The 8,472-nt window shown below is 43.7% G+C and overlaps 1 protein-coding gene across 6 annotated transcripts in view; it reads left to right on the top strand.

Annotated features, from left to right (window-relative positions):
• The first annotated feature begins 658 nt into the window (after positions 1-658).
• Positions 659-8,472, top strand: part of LYPD6B (LY6/PLAUR domain containing 6B) — a 111,850-nt gene continuing 104,036 nt past the window's right edge. For 4 of the 6 annotated variants that reach the window (XM_061608819.1, XM_061608822.1, XM_061608820.1 and 1 more), the window contains exon 1: positions 1,290-1,452. The gene's annotated coding sequence lies outside the window, so the exon portion shown is untranslated. The other 2 variants (XM_061608823.1, XM_061608826.1) reach the window with 2 other exon arrangements.

The raw sequence follows: 8,472 nt of genomic DNA, 5'->3' as shown, positions 1-8,472 counted from the left end.
TCTTGACACCTTTATCCGAAAACTGGGATTGGGGGGTCTGCAACACAGCTGCTCTGTTCTACACCTATCATTTATTTTAAACACTGTGGGAATAGGAACTCGATGGTGTGTAAGCTGCTTTCTGCTCATGCAACTTTAGAATGTGTTTACATACATGATAGCTCTACCTAGAATCAGCTGTTGTAGTCTTGCAGGTCATGTATATCGGCCTTGGCCATAAGGCCATTGAAACTAGGTGGGAGTTAGGTGGACCAAACATACTCAGACATGAGCTTCAAGTCTCTAATCCTCAGTAGTGCCAGATTTTTTAAAGCAGGAACGGGTTTTCTACAGTTCTGTCTGCGAATGGTCCCGCCCTTTTCACTAAAAGAGGCCCGGAGCGTGGATCTCTTCCCCTTCGCCCCAGCAACAGCATCTGTAGCCTCGGAATGCCGCGGGTAGAGAAGGCGCTCCCCCGCCCCCTTTCTAGGTGGGTTGTGAAAAGTTTCTCTAGGACTGCCGCGGGACAGATGAGGATGGAAAAGGCTGTGGGAGGCGGTGCGAAGAGAAGAAATGGAACTCATTAAAACGGGATGGAACTCAGTTTAAAGGGCACAAAAAACAGGCGCTATGCCCGAGTTCATTGCCGCTTCAGGTGACAAGTGGAAATGGCTGCTTCCGTGGGCACATGCACACTGGGGTTTGGTCCTCCTCTCGCTCGTCGCCTCAAAAGCCTGACGCTCTCGAGGCAAAAGGTCCTCCAGACAGGTAAGAAAGCAAGATGGAGTTGCTGCAAAAGAATCCTTGCCGCCCGCCGAGGACACCAATACCTCACCTTTCCGAGTTTTGTTCCCCTCCCTTTCACAGCTTATTCCCCTGCGCAGCTAAACAGCGCCGCCTACAACCGTATCCTATATCGTTTTGCTGCTCGCTCGCTCTTTCACGCCCACACACAAGATTCTCGCTCATCCTCTGCTACCAACGCTTCCAGGTGTTACGTAATGCCGCATCCTCCCGTCCTGCCTAGTAAAAGCAACTTTTGAGGGGAAGAAAGAGACTAATGTGCAACATTCCGAGAAGCTCCTGGGTGGCGGCTGCTGCTGGAGCAGCAGCAGCCGGCCCCCCACCGCCGCGTGTGGGAACGAGTGCAAAGCGTGGCTGTTGCCCGTCGCGGGGGGCGGAACTTGCTGGGCGCCTTTTACAGTCTTTTCTCCCCCTCCCCATCCCGAATGAGAAAAGTCTGTCGCGGCGTGAGCCGAGCCCTCTCGCGGGCGGACGCTCTCCTTGCAGCCCCACCCCGGCAGGTAAAAACCCGCCCTTCTTCTGTGTGTGAGGCGAGGGCAGGCAGTGGTCATCGCGACCTCCCGGCGTTTGCGCTTGGCCGATGGCCCTGAACTGGTGCGCAGCGCGCGCTGTCGCTTCCCTACAGTTCGGCGGATACGCAGAAAACCACTAGACCAAACAGACTTCTGGGTGAGTTTGGGGGCGCGTGAACGCCAGGCGCGGGCTCTGGGCAAAACAGCAGTGTCTCCTAGGAATGTAAGGAAAGTGCCGTATACTGAGTCAAGTCTTTAGTCTCTCTGGTATATCGTCTGCTCGAGCCTTCCTCAATCTGGTGTCCTCCAGATATTTTGGACTATAACTCCCGTAATCCCTGATTTTTGGGCATGCTACTTGGGGATGATGGGGCTGTTGGGGGTTCAACAAGACCTGGAGGGCAGTAGGGTAGGGCAGGGATAGCCAATGTGGTGTTCTCCGGAAGTTGTGGACCACACCACTTGGAGGGCACGACGTTGGCTACCCCTGGATTGAGGGGAAGTGGTCTACGCTAACTGGCTGTGGCTCTCCAGAGTTTCAGACAGGAGCCTTTTTCAGCCCTGCCGGGGATTGAACCTGAAATGTTTGTATGCAAAGCGTGGATTTGAAACATGCATAGAGGTGGTTAGACATGCATTCCAAAATGTGATAAGAATATGAATTCTGAGCTATTTGTTTTCAGGGTGGAGAAGATGAAAACAGATTCCACCACACTCTATTAGTCTGTGTGTCCTCAACCTTCTTGTTCTATACCAGGTAGATATGTTCTTGGATATTGGGGACAGAGAAGGTTCTGTTCTTTAAGAATGCAAGAACTGTTGTGCTGATTCTGATTAAGGTCCATCTAGTCCAGCATAGTTCTGCTGGCTGAATGCCTCTAGCAAACTCAAAAGCAAGGACATGAAGTGCCAGTCATAGCCTATTTCAGCTTTCTTAAGCTTTAATTTTATTTATATCTCATAGCTCACCCTGCACCAAATGGTCACGGGGTGGGTTACAGAAACATCACAATTAAAGTAAGTACAATGTACAATTTAAAACAAAAACAAAATAGCAGCACAGAACAGCAGTATAATAGTACACAGCAATGCAGCAGAAGGAAGGAAGATGTACTTGACCAAAGGTTTAGTAAAGAGGTATGTCTTGCTGCCCTGGGCTCCTTCTGGGAGGAAGGGCGGAATGTAAATTTAATAAATAAAATTCTTGAAAAGCAAAAAGTGACGGCATAAGACACACCTCAGAAGAGAGGTCATTCTACATCCTGGGGGGGGTACCACAGAGAATGTTGTGGATTACAACTCCCAGGAGCCTCACCCAGCAAGCCTAATTGCCAGGGATGATGGGAGGTGTAGTCCAACATCTGGAAGCATCAGGATGGGGAAAGCTGCCCTATTTGATTTCTCTGGGATCTATAGATGGAAGTTTTGCTTGTTGATCATGGTGAACAGCCATTATACGGCTATTCAAAATAGGGTTTGTCATTGTGCCTTTAACATCTGCAAAATGGGCATGGGTTCAGCAGATGAAGTTGTTCTCATGACTGCAGCTTCATTTAGGGAAAAGGCTACGCTGTTGAAGTATGCTTGTCATGCAGGTGTAGCAGATAGAAAAGCCTTGCCAGGCAAGAGGGAGCAGGGGAAGCTGGCAACCCTAGTGTCTGATATGAATAGAGTGGGTTCCGGTTCAGTACTCTTCTGTATTTCTTTTTCCAGTTGGATTGTGCAAACTTATTTTAAAGGGAAATTTTAATTTCTTTGACTGACTTGTTTTATTCACACTACTATATTTCCTATGTCTTTTTTTAAAAAAAAATCTCTGAGTTTCAGTATGTCATTTTGTTTTGGGGCTTTCTGGTGTTCCCCTAAAGGCATAGATATGGGGACATGTATCAAATACAGAAATTGTGTTACAAGAGAGTTATTTGCTTTATGCCAAATTATACATACATTAAGTTGTGTTAGACATAACTAATCCTACTTACCAGTACGTTGATCAGCCAAACTGAGAAATCAGAAAATACATCTAGATCTATTCTATTTGAGTTGTATGGACTAAAATAAATAGAATTCAAATGAATACACATTACACGCTGGTTTGTGTTTGATGGAAGCATAGCAGATTTAATTACAACTGGGGTTGTAAATTCAAATCTCAGTTTTACTTGTGCAAACAAGCTTGACTCTGATTAACAAACAAGAGCCCTGTTTATCTCAAGTCTTGCTATTGACATTGTTTTCCTTTCTTGTCATTTTTCTTCTGCTCTTCCTTTTCAGCTATGGAGCCACAGTTTTCTCTTGTAATTGGTAGGCTTATATATTTGTCTCCGCTAAGGTTAGCTGGGCCAACAATTGTGGTGACTCTCCCTAAAAGTGCAGACCTGCAAATGTCAATAATTGCACACCTGAGCTATTCAATGAGCAGTTTATATTTATATCTCATATGGACTCTCTAGAAAAGAATGCTGGGTGAATTTGTTTTATGAGGGAATAGACTCTAGAGCTGAAGTCTTCCCTCTTCTTTGTAGTGTGTCTTGCACAAATAAGCTGGTGGTTTTGCGTAAAGCCATGTTAACTTCCAATAACTTCGAGTAAAGCCATGTTCTTGCTCCTGCCATCTATTGAACTCAGGTTGGATGGGCTTCTGGCGTTCAAGGTTTTTCAGCATTTGTGGTGGTGCTCCTGGAGCAAATCTTGCCTGAATCCAGTGCCTGGGAGCAGCATGCACACAAGCACCTAATACAGCATGATTTTAAATTATGGCAGGCTAACAAGTTGCATGATCTAGATCTTGCACGGAGGAAAACATGGCAGTGTCTGTTTTATGAATTATCTAAAATTAAAATTACATGAACTGTAATATGGTAGTTGGTGGCATGCCTCTACTTAGTGGGGGTCACATTGCTTCTGATGAAGTATGCTTGCAGCCTGGGAGGTTCAGAGATAACAGGTGGCATATCTAATCAACAGTGCTTTTTATCACTTGCAGTTTACAGGCAGTTGCACTCTTACCTAATGATGAGGGATCTTGCAGCTGTGGCTCATGGCTTCATAACTGCACATAGTGACTACTGCAGCAAGTTTAGAGTGGGCTCCCCTTGAATACTGTGAGATGTGCAGCAGCATATACTACAGTGGCAGTGTAGGCTACATAAGACACCTGTAATACTCTTAACAGCATAGTTTAGTTTCTGAATTCCATTCAGAGTGCTGGTTATTCCTAAGCCTGGTGGTCTTCCCATATGAAGCCCTCCTTCTTTAAAGAATGGAAAGTAAGGCCTTACTCGGGATTCTTCCTCTAATTCTGAGGTGGTTTGGAAAATGATCTGTAGCAGAACATTCTCAGTAGTCATGATGCAGTTGTGGAACTTTTTCACTGAAGAGGCTTGTTAGAGCCTGGGGAATTTCCAAAGACTGGTAAATATAAACCAATATTCTTGGTCAGATATTGGTTTGCCTGGAGCTGCTCAGTGTGTTATTTCATTGCTAATTAACTGATATAATGTTTGGTTTGTACTTTGAGCATTAAGAAAAAGCAGTATAAAAATATAGGGTTGTATCCAATGCAGTGCTTCTGTAAGACTGTTTGCAGAAGGGATAATGTCTGCCCCTTTTCCCATGGGCACCCCTAAAAGCCTCTTTTGAGAGTTGGGAGACCCTTAGGAGATGCTTTGCAGGACTGTAGTGGGGAAGAGAGGCAGAGACTTGTCCTTGCTTAGCCACTGCATTGTAGTTAAGTAAGTAAGATTCCACTGAATCGTTGGGAGATTTGACAATGCTACCAAACTGATCCCTTCAAAGACCTGGCTCATCCTTCATGTCTTCCCTTATCACCTTGTAACACATACCATAACAAGAGGTAAAACATTGAGAATCATACTGATTTGTTGTGTGCCCTGACTATTGGAATTATTTGGTTCTTGACCTCTTTTTCTCCATCGTGTTTTAAGGCATATGTGCTTGTGGTATAATCCTTTACAGATGTCTATCCATTAGTCTCTCAACTTCAGTGTTGCGTTTTAAAAAATAGGCTCCACAGAAGCATCTGCTATACATAAATCAGGCAGGAGTTACTTCAAAGTGACATATTAGATGTAAATCTTCTTGGTTGATGAAAAGGAAACATTAACATTCCTTTTGTGAGAGGGAGAATAAAAACCCGGAAGGTACTAGCTTCATCAGTGTTCAGGATTGACTGTGTGAAATCAAAACTCGAACCTTGTCAGTTTAGACTTGTAGTAGGGAGTGCATATCTACATTTGACACTGACTTGTGATTGTTAACAGGAGCACTGTGTTCTGAAACAAAGACTCTTTGGGGCAAACTGTACATAAAATATGATGGATGAGCAAGGTAGCATCTGGATTTTGGGAAAGCATTTCAAGCATCTGCTTACTGGAAAAATATTTATTTCCATGTCATTCAGTCTGCAAGTAGGCTTCTTATTTATTCGCATGAGAAAATAGGATTGCCCAAACTCATGTGTGTGCTGATTTAAGAGATACAATTTGGGGGGCAGATTCCAAACTACTGTGTAAAATACTTTTCCACGTGCCCGAGCTCTTATTCAAACAAAAGCCACCTTTTGTCCCATGAAACAGGGAAATCTTCTTTTGAAACTGAGGGGAATTTCAGAAATAAATTGGGATGTGGCATGGCATGTATGTGATGTCAGCTGCTCAAGGAAAAATGATTAAAAATTCCTCAGGATACATGCAAGCCATTAAGGTATGCTGAAAGTAGCTCCTTAGTTTCCAGTCTTTATTAGGAGTTTGTGCACAGTATGATAATAATAATAATAATAATAATAATAAAATTTAATTTATGTGTCGCCTATCTGGCCAGTGGCCACTCTAGGTGACGTACATACAATAAATTACAACAAAATAGAATACAAAAATACAGTGTAACAGTATAAATTATGCTAACAAACAATATATGGTAGGCAGTATTTAAATCATAAGGACATTAAACCTCCCCAGAAGTCCCAAAAGCCTGTTGGAAAAGCCAGGTCTTTAAGGCCTTGCGGAACATATTCAGGGAAGAGACGTGCCGAAGATCTTGTGGGAGGGAGTTCCAGAGGGTGGGGGCCGCCACTGAGAAGGCCCTCTCTCTAGTTCCCGCCAATCTAGCTGCTTTGGTTGGCGGGATTGAGAGAAGGCCTTGAGTGGCCGATCTTGTCAGGCGGCATAATTGGTGGCATTGTAGGCGCTCCTTTAGATAAACTGGGCCGAGACCGTATAGGGATTTATAGGTTGGTACCAACACCTTGAATTGGGCCCAGAAAACAACTGGAAGCCAGTGTAGATCGAACAGCACTGGCATGATGTGGTCCCGGCGACGACTGTTTGTAAGTAGTCGAGCCGCCGCATGTTGTATAAGTTGTAATTTCCGGACCGTTTTCAAGGGTAACCCCACGTAGAGCGCATTACAGTAATCTAATCGAGAGGTGACCAGGGCATGTACCACCAGTGGGAGCTGATGAACAGGAAGGTAGGGTTGCAGCCTACATATAAGGTGTAGTTGATACCAAGCTGCCCGGCTCACAGCCGAAATCTGAGCCTCCATGGACAGCTTGGAATCAAGTACAACCCCGAGGCTGCGGACCTGGTCCTTCAGGGGTAGACTCAACCCATTGAACTTCAGGTCAACAAATTCCAGCCTTCTCTTGTCCCCCACGAGTAGTACCTCGGTCTTGTCGGGGTTCAGTTTCAGCCTATTCCTTCCCATCCATCCACTCACGGACTCCAGGCACTTGGACACGGTCTCCACAGCCAACTCTGGTGAAGATTTAAACGAGAGATAGAGCTGAGTGTCATCCGCATATTGGTGACACTGCAGCCCAAATCTCCTGATGATAGCCCCCAGCGGCTTCATATAGATGTTGAATAACATGGGAGAGAGGATAGAGCCCTGTGGCACACCACAATTGAGTGGCCAAGGGTCTGAAACCTCCTCCCCCAATGCCACCTGTTGGTATCTGTCAGAGAGAAAGGAACGGAACCACCGTTTTGCATATGTCTCTGCTACCCAGATTTGTAATTAATGTTAATGATCATTTATATAACAATGTAAGTATCAATAACCCTATTATGTAGGGCAAGGCCATCTAATAAAAGGCCCTGGGGGGAGCTTATCAGCCTTTTTAATGGGGTCCTAAGGTGGCCTATGGCAAGGGTGGCCAGGCTTCACGCTTGTGATATTAATTTTGTTTTTTATGCAAGTCCTATGAGCAAGCGCCAGGTGGAAAAGACATACACTTAGAATGAAAAAAAAGTGTCTCTGAACACATTCTAAGCCTGTTTTTCATATCAGAACTAAACTGAACTTGCAGTCCTTTCACCCAAATGTCCACTCTTTACCTTTCTTCATTTCAGCTGCCTAATTTTAAAAATAGTTTGTGTTTGCTACTGTTAAAAGAATCAGAAGCCAGGAACACTTGCCAGTCTAATGTGAATCACCCAGAGATCTACCAGTAGATCTCAACTACCTTCTGCCCACTCCTGGCCTATGGCATCTACCATAGTTTTAAACAATGTTCAGGGGTAGTCTAGATTTAGGGTGGATGCTTATATGCTGTTTTGAATACTGAGAAACGTTTTCTTCTGGATACAGCAAGATAAAGGTATCTTATCTGTTTATTTGATTTATTTAAGAAATTTATAGCCCATCTTTTAATTCATTAAAAAAAATCCACAAGGCAACAAACAATAGGTTCATATAATATTACTACAACAACAACATAGACAAAAGCAAAAATAAAGCAACTACATAATAGAAATATGACATTTTGTATTGTTAATTAAAAGTTATATAGTTGAAATAATTATGGTATTCATACTGTGTATTTTTAAAATATAATTTTTCTGAGGCTGTTGGACAACTTCAGATTTATACTTCAGATTTGAGTGTCTAAATATGTTGGGTTTCATAGTCTGGTGTCAAATTAAGGTGGAAAAATTATCAGTATGGTTCCTAGATATTTGATGGATAGAAAGTTTGGCCCTAGAAATTCTTTGAGTATTACTTCCCTGATACAGGTAATTATACTTCCTATTATATAAAAAGACAATGGAGAGTAGTTTGCACAAGACCTCAGTGAGTCCACTGCTGACATGGGAAATTAAGCCCAGATCTCTGTTGAAAGTTCCACATGCATTCATGTGGTCAACACTAGCTC

Source organism: Rhineura floridana, chromosome 2 (genome assembly GCF_030035675.1).
Source record: "Rhineura floridana isolate rRhiFlo1 chromosome 2, rRhiFlo1.hap2, whole genome shotgun sequence".
Taxonomy (NCBI): Eukaryota; Metazoa; Chordata; class Lepidosauria; order Squamata; family Rhineuridae; genus Rhineura; species Rhineura floridana.
The sequence above is the reverse complement of the archived record's forward strand: the minus strand, read 5'-3'. Positions and strand labels throughout refer to the sequence as shown.